The sequence below is a fragment of the Enhydra lutris genome, unplaced genomic scaffold (assembly GCF_002288905.1).
Source record: "Enhydra lutris kenyoni isolate GAN:26980312 unplaced genomic scaffold, ASM228890v2 scaffoldscaffold4, whole genome shotgun sequence".
Taxonomy (NCBI): domain Eukaryota; kingdom Metazoa; phylum Chordata; class Mammalia; order Carnivora; family Mustelidae; genus Enhydra; species Enhydra lutris.
The window spans coordinates 56,558,619-56,579,906 of record NW_019154088.1 but is presented as its reverse complement, the minus strand read 5'-3'; positions in this window follow the sequence as shown (position 1 = coordinate 56,579,906).

Here is a 21,288-nt window from a genome sequence, read left to right as displayed (position 1 = left end):
ACTTCTTAGACCTACAATGGTACACTCAGCTCACTTGACTGAGGTATTTTGTCCCTGCTAATGATTGCATGTTCAGATTTTTGGCTTCTCTGCACCTCTCAAGATGCTGTACCATTTCTATGTTTCTTGCACTTTTAGTCTGTGACAACCTTTACTTATGCTTGGGTTTCGGTCGTCTAGCAATTCTACCCCATGATATGCAACCCCCAGTTTTTTCAAATGTGACTTTCAAACTGAGTTGTTGTTATTGTTGGTCTAATAGAGCTAGCATGTAGATTTGTATTATATCTTAGAATCTTCCTGATATTACACTAAATGGATTTTAGTATTCTCCGCTTTTTCATCATTGAGTTTTCCAAAAATGTTGCTGGGCAGAAATTTGGTTCTGAGCCTCTGTGGAACAGAGGAGAAATGGCAGATTTACACAGTCATATGCTATAGAAGTCACCAGACTTTGCAAAAAGAGTTTGAAACAAGACAGGAATGGAAGTGCAAATCTCAGTGGGTCTTAGTGTTTCATCACAAAGTTTTGTGGTAAAACCAAGATGAAACCACAAGTTTCACTGTTAGCCAGACCAGCTCTGGAAGAATGATCGATTTCAAGGTTAGCTAAGGTCAGGCGGAAACTTGGGTTGTTTTATTCATATGTTTAAACCCCAGACCTACTGAATTTTGTATGATTTGGGGTTTCCAAAACAGAAAGCATTTTGGGGCCCAGTCCAAAGCTGAGGCCTAGAGAATAAGGGTAAGGGAAAGTTGTTCTGTGTTGGTTTGCACTTCAGCGATGACAAGGTGAGGGCTTTTATCTCCAGTTACTAGCTGAGCCTTATTTACTTAAACCGTTCTTTGGAAGTTTACAAAACCAAAGTATGTCTTTTCTCCCTGTCTTTCTGCCTAATAAGACCAGGATTCTTCTCCCAGAGTCTCCAGATGTTTCTACAGGCCACAAGAAGATTTATTTTTTGAAAAATTTCATGCCTGCATTTACCATCACTCATAGACTGTATTCAATTTCTTCACTTCAATATTTAGGTAATTTTCTAGGGGTAAATATAGCAAGGTCGCCTACTCTGAAAGAATTGGGCCCAGCCCACTAATCTGAAAAAGTCATGTTGTACTTTCAGAATAACAATTCAAAGAAAACAAAAGAAACATTCAAGCGCAGAGCCTAAGACCTGCCCCCCAGTGGAGTGTGGGAAATGGGACTCATGACAGACTTTCCTTTGGCAAATTGTAGGCAGACTGAGTTCTGGTTAGGGCATTATCAGTGAGTAATATGAGTCTGGGAGTGACTTTTATTATGCCAGGACCAAATATACTAGAAGGTGGCAAACCCATCAAGTTAGTTGGACATGTTTTCAACTACAAATTGTGGAAAACCCTTCTATAAGGTTTCAATCTTATAGGGTGTTACTTGTTTTTCTCAATAGGAATTTTGAGACTGGCATGGTGGCTCACTGATACCATAAGGAACCTAGTCTTTTTTCTTTTTTCCGTTCCACATTCTTATTATGGTCACCTTAGGATCTTAAGATGGCTGCTGTGGTTCCAGACATCATGTTTGTGTTCCATACAGGAAGAAGGAGAAAAGGAGCTGAAGGGTAAAAGGCAAAGGCTTAAGGGCAAAATGGTGAAAAGATCCATTTCATGCAGAAAACAAGAGCTTAACCAGAAGACTATGCCAGCAGATCCAGTCAACAATATCTACCTTTATCTCAAGCCAGGTGGTCAACAATAAGAGGATACCATGTAATTGCCCAAAAGAGCAGGTGTGAAGTACTCACGCTGAGTACATGCTGAGGCAGGTCTCACCTACAAATCAGAGCCATGGAATAAGACCAGTAGAGCCTTACAGCTAAACATGAGAGGATTCTCAAAGAGAAGGTTCTCTGTGAAAGTTCACGGAGAAGTCCAGGGGAGATGGTATCAGGAGATCACAAAGCAATTGTGTAAACTAAAATAATTGGGCATGGGATGGTTAAAATGTAAGGTTACGAGCCATTGTTGACCACTAAAGTTTTCAGAATGAGCAAATCAGCTAAAACCACATCTTTCAGGGTCTTAAGGAAGACTTCTTTCCTTCATTCCTTCCTTCCCTCCTTCCCCCGCTCTGCTTCTTTTTTTCCATTTTTCTTCTTTCCTTCTATTCATATGTTTAAGTTTTTTTTTTAAAGATTTTTATTTGTTTATTGACAGACAGAGATCACAAGTAGGCAGAGAGGCAGGCAGAGAGAGAGAGAGGAAAGCAGGCTCCCCGCTGAGCAGAGAGCCCGATGCGGGGCTCGATCCCAGAACCCTGGGATCATGACCTGGGCTGAAGGCAGAGGCTTAACCCACTGAGCCACCCAGGTGCCCCATCATATGTTTAAGTTTTTAAAAAAATTTTATTTATTTATTTGACAGAGAGAGACACAGCGAGAGAGGGAACAAAAGTGGGGTCGGGGGTGGGAGATAAGAAACAGGCTTCCCACTGAGCAAGAAGCCCAATGTGGGGCTTGTACCCAGAACTCTGGGATCATGACCTTAGCCAAAGGCAGACGCTTAATGACTGAGCCGCAGGCACCCATATGTTTAAGTTTTTAATCATGAAAAATCTCAGCATACAGAAAAAGAGAAAAGAATTCCCCACATTCCTCCCATTAAGTTTCAATAAATTATTATGTACCTATTTTACCTTATCTTCCATTCTATATACAATATCATTAAACACATGTTTATGAACATATACACATATGTACATGTGTATACATGTGTGCACCTACATATATACCTATACACATACACATGTATACACATCTCTATCTACATATCTATCTACATCTGAGCTATTTTTTTTAAATGCAAGGGTTTTTTTTTTAAGATTTTATTTATTTGACAGAGAGAGAGACAGTGAGAGAGGGAACACAAGCAGGAGGAGTGGGCAGAGGGAGAAGCAGGCTTCCCCCTGAGCAGGGAGCCAGATGCAGAGTTCGATGCCAGGACCGTGAGATCGTGACCTGAGCTGAAGGCAGACGCTTAACCAACTGAGCCTCCCAGGCGCCCCTACCTCGGAGATATTTAAGCAGATTGTAGACTCTTCACCCCTAAATACTTGAGCATATATCTCTTAAGGATATATTTCTATGTGGATGTGTAATTGCAGCACAGAGCTAAGGTAAAAAGACTGAAAAAAAAAAAACCCCATGATTTATAAAGAAACTGAGGCAAGAGGAATTCATGAAACAAGTATGGACAGAATGCGGAGTGTCCACATAACTCATCCTTAAAAATGAAATTATCTTTGGAATAACTGCCAAACACATTGTATTCTCTGTGGACAAAGCTTACGTCAGAAAGAGGCATGGCTCAGAAACATAAACTGAATTTCCTAAATAGTAATTTTTCTAATGGTATCCTAACTTTAAGAGAAAAAAGTCAGAATGTGAAACATTTTCAACTTCTTCTACTACTCTTTTCTTTCCTTTTAAATTATGAAAACATTAAAAGTTAGAGAAACGTTGGGGTACCTGGGTGGCTCAGTGGGTTAAGCCTCTGCCTTTGGCTCAGGTCATGATCCCAGGGTCCTGGGATCCAGCCCCACATTGCATCCGGCTCTCTGCTCAGCAGGGAACCTGCTTCCCCCCTCTTCCTCTGCCTGCCTCTCTGCCTACTTGTGATCTCTGTCTGTCAAATAAATAAATAAAATCTTTAAATAAAAGTGATCTGTAAAAAAAAGTTAGAGAAAAGTTGCTAACATAAATATTCATGTATGTGCCACCTAGAATTAAAAATGGAAATTCAAGGTAACAGCCTTTTGAAAAGAGAACAACGAATCTCGATCTTCAAGTGCAAATGTACTGGAGGGAAAGAAATGAGGCACGTGTAAGTAAAATATTCCAGAGAAGGGTTGTTTTGTGAATTAAAAGAAGGTAGAACAATGGAGAAAGAGAGGGGTTAGTGTGATTTGTGGAGACTTAAAATCCTCAGAATGAAGTTCCATGAAAAGGGTAACACAAAAGAAGATAAATTGGTCTCAGGCACTCTTTCATGCCTCCCTCATGAACAGAGCTGTCCTTTCCTTCTGACCCTGGTGTCAGAGTTCCAGAAATATCGCTCAGCAGAAAAGCCCAAATCTCACTCGTGGCCAGCACTGCCGGCCAGCTGCGGTCAGTGCAGGAGATGATGGGTGCTCACTCCCTCTCCCACCTCTTCTGGGGGCAGACCTGTTCCCTCCTCCTTCATGGGATAAACCATGAGCCCATCAGGAACTCTGAGGGAACCTACAGCCAGTGGAGCCGGAGCCCGTCAGATTCCAGCCAGAGCAAGCTTCCTTCAGGTGAGTGGTGGGGGTAAAAGCAAAAACAAAACCCACAGTGGGGTAGATTGAGAACCAAGAGTGGTTCAAGCTCAGTCCACCCGAGGTAGGAATGGATTACAGCATCAGTGGCCAGGATGCTGATGGCTTTGTTCTACCCCTCTTCAAGTTGTTGGACCCCTTGATCCAAGAAGTTAGCTTGATAGCTAAGGCACAGGGAACTACCCTTGTGAATGTGGGTGTACATCCCTTTCAAAACCACCTTGTTTGAAAGATTAGGTTTTTTAAGCTGCTTGAAGGACAAGCAAAATTGTTTTCTTTCTTCTTGAACTTTCCTTTGTCACACTTACTTTTCCCAGGTCACCCCACTTGGGTCTGCTTTTGCTACTGTTGGTTTCATCAAACCTCTACTCTCACAGGTAGCGTGTTTGCAGGCTGCGAGGCTAAAAGTGATGAAAAAGGTTCCCTCCCTGGCACTGACATCCTCTGGTTTCTCTCTGCAGTCAATAGACTCGTTTTAATTATTCTGTTTCCCTTGACTCCCGAAATCTCCTTTTTTTTTTTTTTTAAGATTATTTATTTATTTGACAGAGAGAGACACAGTGAGAGAGGGAACACAGGCAGGAGGAGTGGGAGAGGGAGAAGCAGGCTTCCGGCCCAGTAGGAATCCCGATGCGGGGTTCAGTGTGGGGTTCAATGCAGGTCTCTATCCCAGGACCTGAGCGGAAGGCAGACGATTAATGACTGAGCCACCCAGGGGCCCCTCTCCTTTCTTTTTAATCAGGTGAGACTAACCTGGGTCCTCTGCTGATGGGAGAGATCTTTCAAAAGCAATATTCAGAGCGTGTGCTTGCCAGCAAGAACCCACCTCTTGTATGAGGCCATGTGTTCTCTAAGGGATGGGAGTCTATTAACAGACTTTGCTGCCTGAGGGTTTTTTATTCTTTCCTCTTTCAGACTTAGAAGGATATCTAAAGTGTTTATTATTAGCTAAACTGAGAGCAAGTGAGTGTCCTTATCATTCAAAAACAAATACACCTGTCTGGCAACAGGAACTCTGCCTGGCTCTATGAACCAGGAAAATCAACACTGTATTCAGAGCTCAGCCAGTAAATCTGAGGGGCTTGTAAAGTCATGTTGGAGAAGGGGTTCTTTGTGGAGGGATCTAAACTTTCACAGACTCAAGAATTCCCAGTGGAAGACCAGACTTGCTAGTCATTTCTCTGTACTGACTCTGTATCCTACTTATGTGTCCTATACCTACTATAGGATATATATAAGAATTCCAGTGGGTGGGGGAGGGGAGGACATACTGAAAAACTGGGAGGGAAGAAATTGAAGGGATAAAGGGAACTTAACATCTGTGAATGCTGTCAGATTAGCACTTCTTCCTGATCTCTCCTTAGTACCCCAGACCCTCACTACTTTCCTTTTTGCTAAAAAAGGAGCTAGGTTAGTTCCAAAACTTAGTCATGGCATTGTCATGACTTCCTTCATCTAGAATTAAAACTGAAATTTAAGAATAACTTTGTTTCAAAAGGAAAAGGGTGTCTTGATATTGCCCAAATGCACAAGGCTGTAACACCTGATATTCATTTAGTTATATGACTCATCTCTGAGTACCTGTGAATTTTAAGGACAAAATAAAGGTGCAGAATGTGACCTTGCCCTCTAGAAGCTTATAATCTAATGGGGATGTAAGATATTTTGTATCCAGGCCCCCGACACCCACACCAGATCCACATATCCATGGCTCCTACTCTTTCATCATCAGCTTCAAAGACATTTTCATAGGGGAGATAGTTTCAGTCACTCATTGCCCCTGACTCTTATCTTCTGTAATTTTAAGCCTTCTCAGAGCAGACTTAAAGGATTTTTTTAAAAAACAGCTTTAGAGTGACCTAAACAGGTGTGGGTAGTGTTGAATCCTTTTACCTTAGCTGTTAGGATGTAGTTAGATGGTTTATCAACAGAGGGAGAGATTTCTTTCTTTCTTTTTTAAAAGATTTTTAAGGGATGCCTGGGTGGCTCAGTTGGTTAAGCAGCTGTCTTTGGCTCAGGTCATGATCCCAGCGTCCTGGGATCGAGTCCCACATCGGGCTCCTTGTTCTGTGGGGAGCCTGCTTCTCCCTCTGCCTCTGCCTGCCACTCTGTCTGCCTGTGCTCGCTCTCTCTCTCTCTGACAAATAAATAAATAAAATCTTTAAAAAAAAAAAAGATTTTTAAAAATTTATTTTTGCACGTGCAAGAGAGAGAAAGAGAGAGAGAGAGAGAGTTCATGAGTAGGGGAAGGGCAGACAGAGAAGCAGACTCCTGCTGAGTAGGGAGAACCATGTGAGACTCAGTCCCAAGATCCTGGGATCATGACCTGAGCTGAAGGCAGATGCTTAACCGATAGAGCCACCCAGGCACCTGACGGGAGAGATTTCTACGTCAAATGTAGCAGTTTGGGTGAGGAGTGAAGGACAATGTCTTTGATGGAATAAAAACGTTTGGGATCTCTTTCAAGAAATGACCCCAAATTAAGGAATGATTGAACATATGGTTATTACTACTAATGAATGAAGTCAACCAAATTTAGAAGTCCTATTTGTCATATTTTCAAACCTAAGATAGCCTGAGAGTGTACAGTTTGAAATTAGCAGAACTGTGTTCAAATTCTGCTCTTCCATTTTCTATCTGCAAAGCTTTAGACAAATAACTTGCTCAGTTTCTAAGCCTCTAATTTTACCTCTGCAAAATGAATATTACCACCATTCACTTTTCAAACTGCTGTGAGGATTAAGTGAGACAATGTGTGTAAAAGCTTTTAATTGTGTCCCCCCTCCCCTCCCACTGCCCGGCTGTGCTAATTCTGTCCTTGTCTTTTCCTCCACTTTTCTTTGGAGGATTATGTCTGTATTTTATTTTAGTCCATCCTTTTTTTTTTTTTTTTTTTTTAAACCCCTGTTCTTGGCTTTTCTCATTGTTTTTGTTCTTATTTTTTCTGGCTGATCTTGTCTCCTTGGTTTCCCTCTCTCTACTCTCTGTGGATGTTTGTTTTGCCTGTGTTTATTTTTCCATCGTGAACTTTCCTTGAGTTCCTTTCTCATTTGCCTTTTCGCAGGCGTCTTTTGTTTTACCTGGGGCTCTAGCCCTTTGCACATTGATGTCAACACTGACTGCTGATTTTGGACTTTGCTGAGGAAAGGAGGGTGGAAGGTGTGGGGAAAACCACTCTTACAAGGCTAGAGAAAGGCTATTGGGAGGTTGGAGCAGTTTGTTCCTTGGCCATACATATTTTGCAGACATACACTTCAGTTCCTGGCCAGAAGATTGAGGCTTTTTCCTGCAGGTCCTCAGAATTTTTTTAATCTGCCTGGTTTTCACTCTCTTTTTCTTCCCTGCCTGTTCTTTATCTGTTGGAGTAGAGCTCTGCTTCTCCCTCCCCGACTTCTGGCTGTTTTGCTTTCTCTGAAACATGTTTTACCTATTACTGCTCCTGACCAATATTTCACTTATGTGGAACACCCACTTGGAAGGGGAGATGTTTTTGAAGAGGGGGTGGTCATTATTGATAACAGCAATAAGAATAAGGATTGCATACAAAGCCCTGATGCTTGTTCACATAAGGCCAAAAACAAGACAGCAGGAACTCGTGACCCTGGGCATAGATTCTTAATAGAATCCAGAGTCCAAAGGATAGAAACAAGCTAAGGGAGTGGTGGGTGGTGACAGGAAGGAGAAGCCAGGGAATATTTCTTGCATCCTTATTTCCACAAACATTTATTCATCACCTATGCTGGGCCAACCAGTGAGCTACGCTTTGGGTATCATTTGATGACCAATATACAGAAAGGTGTTGTCTTTAGCAGTCTTTGAGAATTATAGTTGTGTTCTAAAGAGTTAGAGTCTCTCTGAAACTCATACTGAGTATTTTAAATTTGGAGCGAGTTTCCTATCAGGAAACACCATGGAAGGGAGACTGTGGCTCCAGTGGCAACAGTAGATCTTGTGCTTGCGGGCAATTGTTGGTGGCACATCATGACTACCCATTAGTGTCCTTAAATATTTTTATTGTGGAAATTTTAAGCAAATGTAGGGAGAATAGGATAATGAATGTTTATGACCCATCCCTCGGCTTTAATAGTTATCAACATTTTATCGATCTTGTTATAGCTGCTCCCTCCTCCACTAGTTTCCTGAAATATTTTCATGCGAATTCCAGACATCCTGTCATTTCACCTTTATTTCAGTCTGCATGTCAAGTAGGTAAAGACTTTGTTTTTTACATAACTATCATGCCATTATCACACGAAACAGAATCAATAATAATTATGTAATTTCCTTCAATATTCTTTCCACATGCAGATTTTCCCCCAGTTGTCTCAAAGATGCTTTTTAATAGTTTGTTTGGGTGGACGGAGATTAAAGCAAAGCCCACACATTACTTTTGGTCTTTCCGCCTTTCAAATCTCTTGCTCCATCAAAGGCCCCCTCCATTTCCCTCCACCACCATTGCTTCTTGTAGAAATTTGACATAGTGGTTGTGGTGTGCTGTCCATATCGCTTCTTCATGACCAAAGTACTCCTTCCTGTAGCTGTCAGACCCACAGCATGCATCCAATGACTGAGTGTTTAGAGAGTAAGAAGGTCTGGTTTTCTTGCTTCAGTTTAGGACACCTCTGGAGGACTATCTCAACTCTAGAGCTTCCTGTAGGACTGAGATATCTGTTGTGATGATCTCACAGCTCAATTTCTTCTTTTGCCCAAACTTGTTCCCCTCACTCCCTTTGGGTATGTTCCTGTAGCTGCTCTCTGGTAAAATGCTTCGCACAAATCACCATGTCAGAGTCTAGTTCCTGGGAAACCTGACTTAGACAGTTGATACTATGAGCTCTCTGAGCAAGCAGAATGTAAAATGGGATTTTAGAGCTGGTCACCAGCCTATCGGCTGGCAACTCAAGCACCATCACTGGTGTAGATGAACACTGGTAACACTCATATTTTGTAGCGTTGTGAGTTTAATTTTTATTTGATTTTAACTTTTTTAGAGATTTATTTATTTATTTTAGAGAGAAAGAGCGAGAGTACATACAAGTTGGGGGAGGGGCAGAGGGAGAGGATCTCAAGCAGACTCTCCACTGAGCATGGAGCGAGACTGATTTCAATTTCCTGACCTGGAGATCATGACCTGAGCTGAAACCAAGAGTTAGATGCTCAGTCTACTGAGGCACCCAGGCGTCCCCAGAGTTGCAATTTTTAAAAAGATTTTTAAAATTTATTTGACAGAGATAAAGAACAAGAGAGCACAAGCAGGGGGAGTGGCAGGGGGAGTGGCAGAGGGAGAGAGAGAGAGAAAGAAACAGGTTCCCCACTGAGCAGGGAGCCTGGTACAGGGCTCAACACCAGGACCCTGGGATCATGACCTGAGCTGAAGGCAGATGCTTAACCAACTGAGCCACCCAGACACCCCTAGAGCTGCAATTTTTAAACAAGAAGTTCACACTCTATTCTTTAATCATAAATATCCCTTCCCCATCCTGCCTTCTAACTTCTCAAGGCATAATTATTGGCATGGCCTCCTCACTCTCTCTTTTTACTGAAACATTTTTTTTTCTTCTGGTAAGCTTTTTATTTTTAGATAATTCTGGATTTACACACAACTATAAGAAATAATTCTGAGAGGTCCCATACACTTTTTATTCAGTTTCCTTCAATGGTAGCATCCTGCAAAACTATAGTACTAGGATACAATCAAGGTACGGAACATTTCCATCACCAAAAGGATTTATTATGCTTTCTTTTAAAAACCATACTCTCTTCCCTTCAGTGCTCCCCTCCCTGGCAATGACTAATCTGTTCTTCATCTCTATAATTTTCTCATTTCAAGAATGTTACGTAAATGGAACCATACAGTATGTGAACTTCTGGGATTACTTTTTTTTCCATTCAGCATAATTCTTTGGCGAGGCATCCAGGTTGTTTTATCTATAGTTTTTTTAAATAGTTTGTTTTTTAAAATTGCTGAATAATATTCCATGCTATGGGTTTATAACCATTGTTTAACTGTTTACCTGTTGAAGGATGTCTATTTTATATCTGGGTTTTGGCTATTAGAAATAAAGCTGGAATAAGCTTTTGTGCACAGGTTTTCTGTAAGCATAAGTTTTTATTTCTCTGCAATAAATGTTCAGGAGAGAAATTGCTGGGTAGTATAATAGTTGTATGTTTAGTTTTTTAAAAATAAACTGCCAAACTGTTTTCTAGAGTGGCTATACCATTTTACATTCCCACCAACAATGCATGAATGATCTAATTGTTCCACATTTTTGCCAGCACTGGAGGTTGTCACACTTTCTTTTTTCTTTTATTTTTTCCAGCTTTTTTGAGTTATAATTGACAAATTAAAATTGCATATATTTAAGTTGTACAATGTAATGATTTAATATATACATACATTGCTAACTGATTATGACAATCAAGTTAATTCACACAACCATCACTTCGCAGTTATTATTGTGTGTGTGTGTGTGTATGTGTGTGTGTGGTGAGAGCACTTAAGATTTATTCTCTTAGCAAATTTCAAGTATACAATACAGTATTATTAACTATAGTCACTTTTCTGTACAACAGATCTCCAGAACTTATTCATTTTATAACTGGGAATTTGTACTGTTTGACCCACATCTCCACATTTCCCTCACCCCAGCCACTGGCAACCACCTATCTATTCTCTGGTTCCTTGAGACTGACTTTTTAAGATTCCCACATAAAAGTGAGAACATGCAGTATTTGTATTTTTGTACCTGTCTTATATTACTTAGCAAATTGTCCTATGCTTTCATCCATATTGATGCAAATGTCAGGATTGCCTTCTTTTTTGTGGCTGAATAACATTCCTCTGTGTGTGTGTGTGTGTGTAACATCTTCATTATCCATTCATCTGTTGATAGACCCTTAGCTTTTTTTTTTCCTATTTCTTGGCTATTGTGAATAATGTTATGAGAAACATGGGAGTGCAGATAACTCTTTGAGATACTGATTTCATTTCCTGTGGATATATACCCTAAAGTTGAATTACAGGATCATATGGAAAAGAACCATCATACTGTTTTTCACAGTGGCTGCGTCAATTTACATTCACACCAACAGTGCACAAAGTTCCCTTTTCACCATATCCTCACCAACACTTGTTATCCTTTGATAAGAACCATCTTAAGAGGCATGAGGTAATATCTCGTTGTGGTTTTGATTTGCATTTCCATTTCCCAGATGAGTAGCGATGTCGAGCACTAATCTCATGTACCCTTTACTGGAATTTGATGTCAGCTTGCTAAGTTGATACATTATTCAGCTATGTTAAATGAAAGGGAAGAGGGAAGGTCTAAGGTCTTCCTTCTAAGAATCTGTTATCCCCTACATGGTAATACATAGCTGGCATCTGAAGATAATTCTTCCACTTTTATTATTCCATAAATAGGATGACTGGAGGGATGGGAATTCATAGGGAGGAAAGGAAACACTCTGGCAAACTAGGGTGGCAGTTTTTTGGTAGGCATTGTCTTGAGTCTAGTAACTATCAATCAACTCAGTAGCTTACTTCATTTACACATAGGGCTGGCCAAAAGGCTTATGTCCAAAGGCATTGAGAAAGTGCTCACTTGAAAAGAAAGACATTATTTGACAATGACATCTGATCTCTTTCACACATTGTGTTATAGTCAATGTTGTAAAGTTCTTTTGATTGCCAGTAACAGAAAATAACTTGGAATAGCTTAGCCGAGAAGGAAAGAGAAAAAAGAAAAACAAAAAAACCCCATAGAGATAGGCTATGAAATTCAAGAAGTTACAGATTAAATAAGGTTTCAGGAAAGGAAATGACCAGAAGTTAGAAAGCTATCAGAACCCAGGCGACTATTCCCATTTGTGTGCCTCTCTGTTTACATTTTTTAAAAAAGATTTTATTTATTTATTCATGAGAGACAGAGACAGAGCTAGAAGCAGAGGGAGAAGCAGGCCCCCAGGAAGCCTGATGTGGGACTCAATCCTAGGACCCTGGGATCATGACCTGAGCCAAAGGCAGAAGCTTAACCAACTGAGCCACCCAGGTGCCCTGTTAACACTTTTTTCTTTCCTTTAAAAAAAAATATTTATTTATTTGGCAGAGAGATTGAGAGAGAGCACAAGCAGAGGGAATGGGAGAGGGAGAAGCGGGCTCCCCACTGAATAGGGAGCCTGATGTGGAGCTGGATCCCAGGACCCCAGCATCACGACTTGAGCCAAAGGCAGACACCTAACCGACTGAGTCACTCAGGCATCCCCCTGTCTACATTTTTTAAAAAAAGATTTTATTTATTTATTTGAGAGAGAAAGAGAGAGAGCCAGAATGAGTTGGGTAGGGGAGGAGCAGGGAGAGAAGCAGATTCCCTGATGAGCAGAGAACCCAATATGGGGCTCAATCCCAGGACCCCAGGATCATGACTTGAGTCCAAGGCAGATGCTTAACCAACTGAGCCAGTTGTGGAAATTTGATCAGAGACTGGATGATAGATGATACCAAAGAATTATTATTAATTTTGTTAAATAAATAAGGGCCTTATGGTTACATAAGAAAGTGTCCATATTTTTAGAGATGCATATTGAAACATGTGAGGGTAAAATTATATATCATCTTAGATTTTATCTAAATTGCTTCAGCAAAGAAAAACAAAACCAAAAAGAATAGACAGAATAATGGCAAGCATTTGCAGTTTTTGAGTATGGGTGATATGCATATGGTGGGTTATTATCTATTCTATTCTCATGCATTTGAAATGTTATATTAGAAAGGAAATAGAGAAAAGAGCATATTTTCAGCTTTTTCTTAAAACACTGGGTCTTAAGTATGTTTAAGTTTTATCATTAGAATATCCAAATTTATGTGGAGAAACACTTCTTGTGGGACAAGAAGAAATGGTAGAAAGTGTACTACCTTAGAAGTCAGACAAATGTGATCTGAATCTCATCTGCACCCCAAGGTCCTGAGAAGAAAGAAACATGGCAAGAGCAAAGATGGCAAGAGCAGAGATATGGCAGCTTTATAACATCTCTATGTGCATGTTTGGGGGTGGGGATGGGGTTGGTGTACTTGAGGCTGGCTGTGTCAAGTTTAGAACAAGCATTTACTTTCTCTGTTTGCTTTTTTGTCTTGTTTTTGCCATAATTATGTTATCAATCATAATGACTGTATTGCCAACAAATTATCTCAAAGAAAATTGTTAGAAAGTTATTTCTTCTGGAGATTATGTCCTGGAAGGAACTCTACCACCCTTCCTTTCTCCCTAGTGAGGGAGAGTATGGTGTGAATTGGGGCTGATGAGGTAGATAGAGACCAGATCATGCAGGGCATTATAGATTGTCATACGGAGGTGTGTCCTGATCACAAGAGCAACGGGGAGACATGTGAGGCTTTTTAAACAGAATATGTATTGTGACATGATTGGTTTTGTATTTTGAAATGATAACTCTGGCTAAAGTGTAAAGAACAGATTGGAAGGGGCCAGAGTGGATGTACAAAAAATACAGTGGGTGTTCAGAGGCCAATGGTGTGTCCATATGAGAGACAATGGGTAGGGGTGGTAGTGGTGGTAGAGATAGAAGGGAGTAGATATCTTGAGAGACACCGGAGAGGTAAAATGGACAGGACTTGGTGATACATTGAATGTGGTAGAGCAAGAAGATGATGTCAAACATGAAAGGTATGTGAGTGGTAGAACTGGATGGATGGTAGATTAATTCACTTGGGAATCCCTGGAAGAGGACCAAGTTTTAAGGAGTGAAAGAAATAATGATTTTTGGTTTTGGGCACACTGAGTTTGACTTTAAGATACCTTTGAGACATTTAAGAAGTGATGTCAAGAATGCAGTTCAATATTAAAGTCTGGAGCTCAATGAGACATGAGTGTACGTCTATTAGTTTAATAGAAAAAGGTAGTTCACCTTTTGGTTTTTCTATATAATTGTGTTACTGCTGCACCATATGCAAACATTTCACAGCTGTAATACCTGTGAGAAACAAGGACTCATATAAACCAAAGTTTTGTTTTATTTGTTTCACAGATGAGCAGGTTCATTTTTACAGGAAAGCAGTTACCTTTCCCTTGCTTTTTATTTTTTATTGCAAATACTGAAGGATTCTGGCAGTAGCTAAGACTTTTTTTGAACCAGCTGTACCTTAATTTTCTCCTATTATTTGTGGTTTCTCTTTTTCATGATTAATCTTTGCCAGTTACTGGTTAGATCAACTTTCCATTGAGGGAGATTCCTCTGGAATTAGAATATAACAATTTCTACACAGGAACATACCTCTCCAACCCATTAAAAAACCATTAGAGGGGCTCCTGGGTGGCTCAGTGGGTTAAGCCTCTACCTTTGGCTCAGGTCATGATCTCAGGGTCCTGGGATCAGGTCCCACATTGGGCTCTCTGCTTGGCAGGCAGCCTGCTTCCTTCTCCTCCTCTCTCTCTGCTTACTTGTGATCTCTCTGTCAAATAAATAAATAAAATCTTAAAAAAATAAAAAACCATTAGAAAACTGTTAACATTATCTGAAGAGTCAGATCCTAAAACAAATTTTCCCAAATGTATGTAGGTGTAGAACAGAATGAGGCTGGCAGGGAGGGAGTGGTGGGGGTGGAGGGGATGATATATATTTTTTTAATTTTTAATTTTTTATTAACATATAATTTATTATTAGCCCCAGGGGTACAGGTCTGTGTATTGCCAGGTTTACACACTTCACAACACTCACCATAGCAAATACCCTCCCCAATGTCCATAACCCAGCCACCCTCTCCCTGCTCCCCTCCCAACCCGCAACCCTCAGTTTGTTTCGTGAGATTAAGAGTTTCTTATAGTTTGTCTTCCTCCCGATCCCATCTTGTTTCATTTTTTCCCTACCCCCCAAACCCCCCACGTTGCCTCTCAAATTCTTCATATCAGGGAGATCATATGGTAATTGTCTTTCTCTGATTTATTTCGCTCAGCATAATACCCTTTAGTTCTATCCTATCTAGTCTAGATGTTGCAAGTGGCAAGATTTCATTTCTTTTGATGGCTGCATAGTATTCCATTGTGTGTGTATATATGTATATATATATATTTAGATATATATATATACATACATACCACATCTTCTTTATCCACTCATCTGTTGATGGACATCTAGATTCTTTCCATAGTTTGGCTATTGTGGACATTGCTGCTATAAACTCGGGTGCACATGCCCCTTCAGATCACTACATTTGTATCTTTAGGGTGAATATCCAGTCGTGTGATTGCTGGGTCATAGGGTAGCTCTATTTTCAACTTTTTGAGGAACCTCCATGCTGTTTTCCAGAGTGACTACATCAGTTTGCATTCCCACCAACAGGGTAGGAGGGTTCCCCTTTCTCTACATCCTTGCCAGCATCTCTCATTTCCTGACTTGTTAATTTTAGCCATTCTGACTGGTGTGAGGTGATATCTCATTGTGGTTTTGATTTGTATTTCCCTGATGCCGAGTGATGTGGAGCACTTTTTCATGTATCTGTTGGCCATCTGGATGTCTTCTTTGCAGAAATGTCTGTTCATGTCCTCTGACCATTTCTTGAATCGATTATTTGTTCTTTGGGTGTTGAGTTTGGTAAGTTCTTTATAGATTTTGGATATTAGCCCTTTATCTGATATGCTGTTTGCAAATATCTTCTCCCATTCTGTTAGTTGTCTTTTGGTTTTGTTAACTGTTTCCTTTGCTGTGCAAAAGCTTTTGATCTTGATGAAGTCCCAATTTTTGCCCTTGCTTCCCTTGCCTTTGGCAATGTTCCTAGGAAGAAGCTCCTGTGGCTGAGGTCGAAGAGGTTGCTGCCCATGTTCTCCTCAAGGATTTTGATGGATTCCTTTCTCACATTGAGGTCCTTCATCCATTTTGAGTCTATTTTTGTGTGGGGTGTAAGGAAATGGTCCAGTTTCATTTTTCTGCATGTGGCTGTCCAATTTTCCCAACACCATTTATTGAAGAAGCTGTCTTTTTTCCATTGGACATTCTTTCCTGCTTTGTCGAGGATTAGTTGACCATAGAGTTGAGGGTCTATTTCTGGGCTCTCTATTCTGTTCCATTGATCTTTGTGTCTGTTTTTGTGCCAGTACCATACTGTCTTGATGATGATAGCTTTGTAATAGAGCTTGACGTCCAGAATTGTGATGCCACTAACTTTGGCTTTCTTTTTTCAATATTCCTTTGTCTATTTGAGCTCTTTTCTAGTTACATATAAAATTTAGGATTATTTGTTCCATTTCTTTGAAAAAAATGGATGAGATTTTGATAGGGATTGCATTCAATGTGTAGATTGCTTTAGGTAGCATTGACATTTTCACAATATTTGTTCTTCTAATCCATGAGCATGGAATATTTTTCCATTTCTTTGTGTTTTCCTCAATTTCTTTCATGAGTACTTTGTAGTTTTCTGAGTATAGATTCTTTGCCTCTTTGGTTAGGTTTATTCCTAGGTATCTATGGTTTTGGGTGCAATTGTAAATGGGACTGACTCCTTAATTTCTCTTTCTTCTGTCTTGTTGTTGGTGTAAAGAAATGCAACTGAGTTCTGTGCATTGATTTTATATCCTAACACTTTACTGAATTCCTATAGAAATTCTAGCAGATTTGGAGTGGAGTCTTTTGGGTTTTCCACATAAAGTATCATATCATCTGCAAAGAGTGATAGTTTGACTTCTTTGCCAGTTTGGAAGCCTTTAATTTCTCTTTGTTGTCTGATTGCTGAGGCTAGGACTTCTAGTACTATGTCGAATAGCAGTGGTGATAATGGACATCCCTGCTATGTTCCTGACCTTAGTGGAAAAGCTCTCAGTTTTTTTTCATTGAGAATGATATTTGCTGTGGGTTTTTCATAGATGGCTTTGATGATATTGAGGTATGTACCCTCTATCCCTACAATTTAGAGTTTTGATCAAGAAAGGATGCTGTACTTTGTCAAATGCTTTTTCAGCATCTATTGAGAGTATCATGTGGTTCTTATTCTTTCTTTTATTAATGTATTGTATCACATTGATTGATTTGCGGATGTTGAACCAACCTTGCAGCCCTGGAATAAATCCCACTTGGTTGTGGTGAATAATCCTTTTAATGTACTGTTGGATCCTATTAGCTAGTATTTTGGTGAGAATTTTTGCATCTGTGTTCATCAAGGATATTGGTCTGTAATTCTCTTTTCTTTCTTTCTTTCTTTTTAAAGATTTTATTTATTTATCTGAGAGAGAGTGAGAGAGCACTAGTAGGGGGGACAATGGGGAGAGATAGGGAGAAGCAGCTCCTTGCTCGAGCAGGGAGTCTGATGCGGGGCCTGATCCCAGGGCCCTGGGATCATGACCTGAGAGAAAGGCAGAGGCTTTAACCCACTGAGCCACCCAGGTGCCCCTGCAATTCTCTTTTTTGATGGGCTCTTTGTCTGGTTTTGGGATCAAGGTAATGCTGGCCTCATAAAGTGAGTTTGGAAGTTTTCCTTCCATTTCTATTTTTTGGAACAGTTTCAGGAGAATAGGAATTAATTCTTCTTTAAATGTTTGGTAGAATTCCTCTGGGAAGCTCTCTGGCCCTGGGCTCTTGTTTGTTGGGAGATTTTTTGATGACTGCTTCAATCTCCTTACTGGTTATGGGCCTGTTCAGGTTTTCTATTTCTTCCTGGTTCAGTTTTAGTAGTTGTTTATATGTCTCTAGGAATGCATCCATTTCTTCCAGATTGTCGAATTTGCTGACGTATAGTTGCTCATAATATGTTCTTATAATTGTTTGTATTTCCTTGGTGTTGGTTGTGATCTCTCCTCTTTCATTCATGATTTTATTTATTTGGGTCCTTTCTCTTTTCTTTTTGGTAAGTCTGGCCAGGGGTTTATCAATCTTATTAATTCTTTCAAAGAACGAGCTCCTAGTTTCGTTGATTTGTTCTAATTTTTTTGTTGTTGTTGTATGTTTGTTTGTTTCAATTTCATTGATTTCTGCTCGGATCTTTGTTATTTCTCTTCTCCTGCTAGGTTTAGGATTTCTTTGCTGTTCTTTCTCCAGCTCCTTTAGGTGTAGGGTTTAGGTTGTGTATTTGAGACCTTTATTGTTTCTTGAGAAAGGCTTGTATCGCTATATATTTTCCTCTCAGGACTGCCTTTGCTGTGTCCCACAGATTTTGAACACTTGTGTTTTCATTTTCATTTGTTTCCAAAATTTTTTTTTAAAATTTTTAAAATTATTCTTCACTTTCCTGGTTGACCCATTCATTCTTTGTGAGATGTTCTTTAGCCTCCATGTATTTGAATTCTTTCCAACTTTCCTCTTGTGGTTGGGTTCTAGTTTCAAAGCACTGTGGTCTGAAAATACACAGGGAATGTTCCTAATTTTTTGGTGTCAGTTGAGACCTGATTTGTGACTCAGGATGTGATCTATTCTGGAGAATGTTCCATGTGCACTAGAGAAGAATGTGTACTCTGTTTCTTTGGGATGGAATGTTCTGAATATATCTGTGATGTCCATCTTTCCAGTGTGTCATTTAAGGCCTTTATTTCCTTGTTGATCTTTCACTTGGATGATCTGTCCATTTCAGTGAGGGGGGTGTTAAAGTCCCCTATTATTATTGTATTATTGTTGATGTGTTTCTTTGATTTTGTTATTAATTTGGTTTAGATAGTTGTTGCTCCCATGTTAGGGGCATAGCTATTTAAAATTGTTAGATCTTCTTGTTGGACAGACCCTTTGAGTATGACGGGGATGATATTTCTAATCCTATTTTTAAACAAAGTTGAAAAATGCTGCTTCTGTAAATTATTCAGTTTCTCAAAGGGCTTAACTCCTTCAGAAATTTTGGTAAACTCAGATATATCCTAAGAACAATTGTCCAGTTTGGTGTAGGTTTTGCTTAACCTCCCAGAGGATGTTCTGAGTAATGGAATCTTAAGCAGGCTCCATACCCAGTGCAGAGCCTGACTCAGGGATTGATCTCATAATTCTGAGATTATGACCTGAGCTGAAATCAAGAGTTGGACACTTAACCAATTGAGCCATCCCGATGCCCCTCATAATGTTATATTTTTAATTGGGAAAGGAAGACAAGTTGATGATGCACTAATGGGTCCTTGCGTACCACTAAGAGAGTTTATCCCCCTTCCCTTGTACATATTTTTTTCACTTCTAGGTTTTCCTAATTGTTCTTAAATTTTGTAGGCCAGTCTCTGGTTCAGTTAGTAGATAAAAATTATCAAAACAATATCTTTGATTTATCTAATTCCTTTCTCTTGATTGATGTCCCATGTGTGATTTCATTAGAATTTACATGCTATTTCTGTCAGTGAGTTAGAGAAGAATAGGTGCTCTTATTACCATTTTTGGAAAAACAATGATCCACAGAGTTAATATCAGAACCAGGGCTGGAACACAGGTGTTTTGATTTTATTCTAACAAGAGAAAAAGAAAACAGAAAAAAGGAGAAAAAGAAGATAAAGGATAAAACGAGGTGGTAGGAGAAAAGGCAGGGCATAAAAATGAGAATGAATTTATTTATTCCTTCAAGAAATTTTTTTTTCCATATGGAAAAGCCCAAATATCTGATGAATGGGATAAAGAAGATGTGATATGTATATACAATGGAATTTTACTCAGCCATAATAAAGAATGAAATCTTGCCATTTGCAACAACATGGTTGGAGCTAGAGAGTACTATGCTAACCAAAAAAAGTAAGTTAGAGAAAGATAATACCATATGAATTAACTTATATGGAATTTATGAAACAAAATAGATGAACATGGTGGGGGGGGGGAAGGGAGACAAACCAGGAAATAGACTCTAAATGATAGAGAACAAACTGAGGGGTGCTGGAGGGAGGAAGGCGGCAGGATGGGGTAGTTGGGTGATGGGTATTAAGGAGGGCACTTATTGTGATGAGCACTGGGTGTAGAATGTAAGTAATGAAATCACTAAATTCTATACCTGAAAGTAATATTACATTGTATGTTAACTAGCTGGATTTTTTTTTAATTTATTTTATTTTTTTTAAAGATTTTATTTATTTATTTGACAGAGATCACAAGCAGGCATAGAGGCAGGCAGAGAGAGAGGGGGAAGCAGGCTCCCTGCTGAGCAGAGAGCCCAATGTGGGGCTTGATCCCAGGACCCTGGGATCATGACCTGAGCCGAAGGCAGAGGCTTAACCCACTGAGCCACCCAGGCACCCCACTAGCTGGAATTTAAATAAAAATTTGTAGAAAGAAAAAAAATAAGCATATGTAGAAGCATTGAAAAGAAAAAAGAAGTACAGTCTTCCAAATTAGAAAAGCATAAAGAAGAAGAATAATGAAGACCTGCAATGCACCCTGTAGGAATATCACAAATGGCAGTAGGGTGCAAAATCTAAGGTGCATCATGGACATTAAAGGCAGAACTTGTGGTCCAATCGCTAGTTCTCAAATTATTAACTACATATATTTCTTAACTTCTTATCTGAGCCTCTGAGTCATTTTCTATAAAATACAGATAATAATACATACTTTCAGTGGTTACTACAGGGATCAGTCTTAAAATTATAATACCACATGGTATATAGCAGCATCTAAGTATTTTTTTAAAAACATTTTATTTATTTATTTGAGAGAGAGAGAGAGAGAGAGCACAAGCAGGGTGAGGGGTAGAGGGAAAAGCAGGCTCCCCATTGTGTAGGGAGCCTGATGCAGGGTTCAATCCCAGGACTCTGGGATCACGACTGAGCCAAAGGCAGACCCTTACCGAGTGAGCCACCCAGGCACCCTGCAACTAAGTTTTTTTTTTAAGGCTTATTTATTCATTTGAGAGAGAGTGCACACGAGTGGGGAAGGGGCAGGGAGAGAGAATCTCAAACAGATTCTCTGCTGAGTACATGGCTTAATGTGGGGCTGGATGTGGGGCTTGATCCCATGACCCAAGAGATCATGACCTGAGCCAAAACCAAGAGTTGGATGCTTAA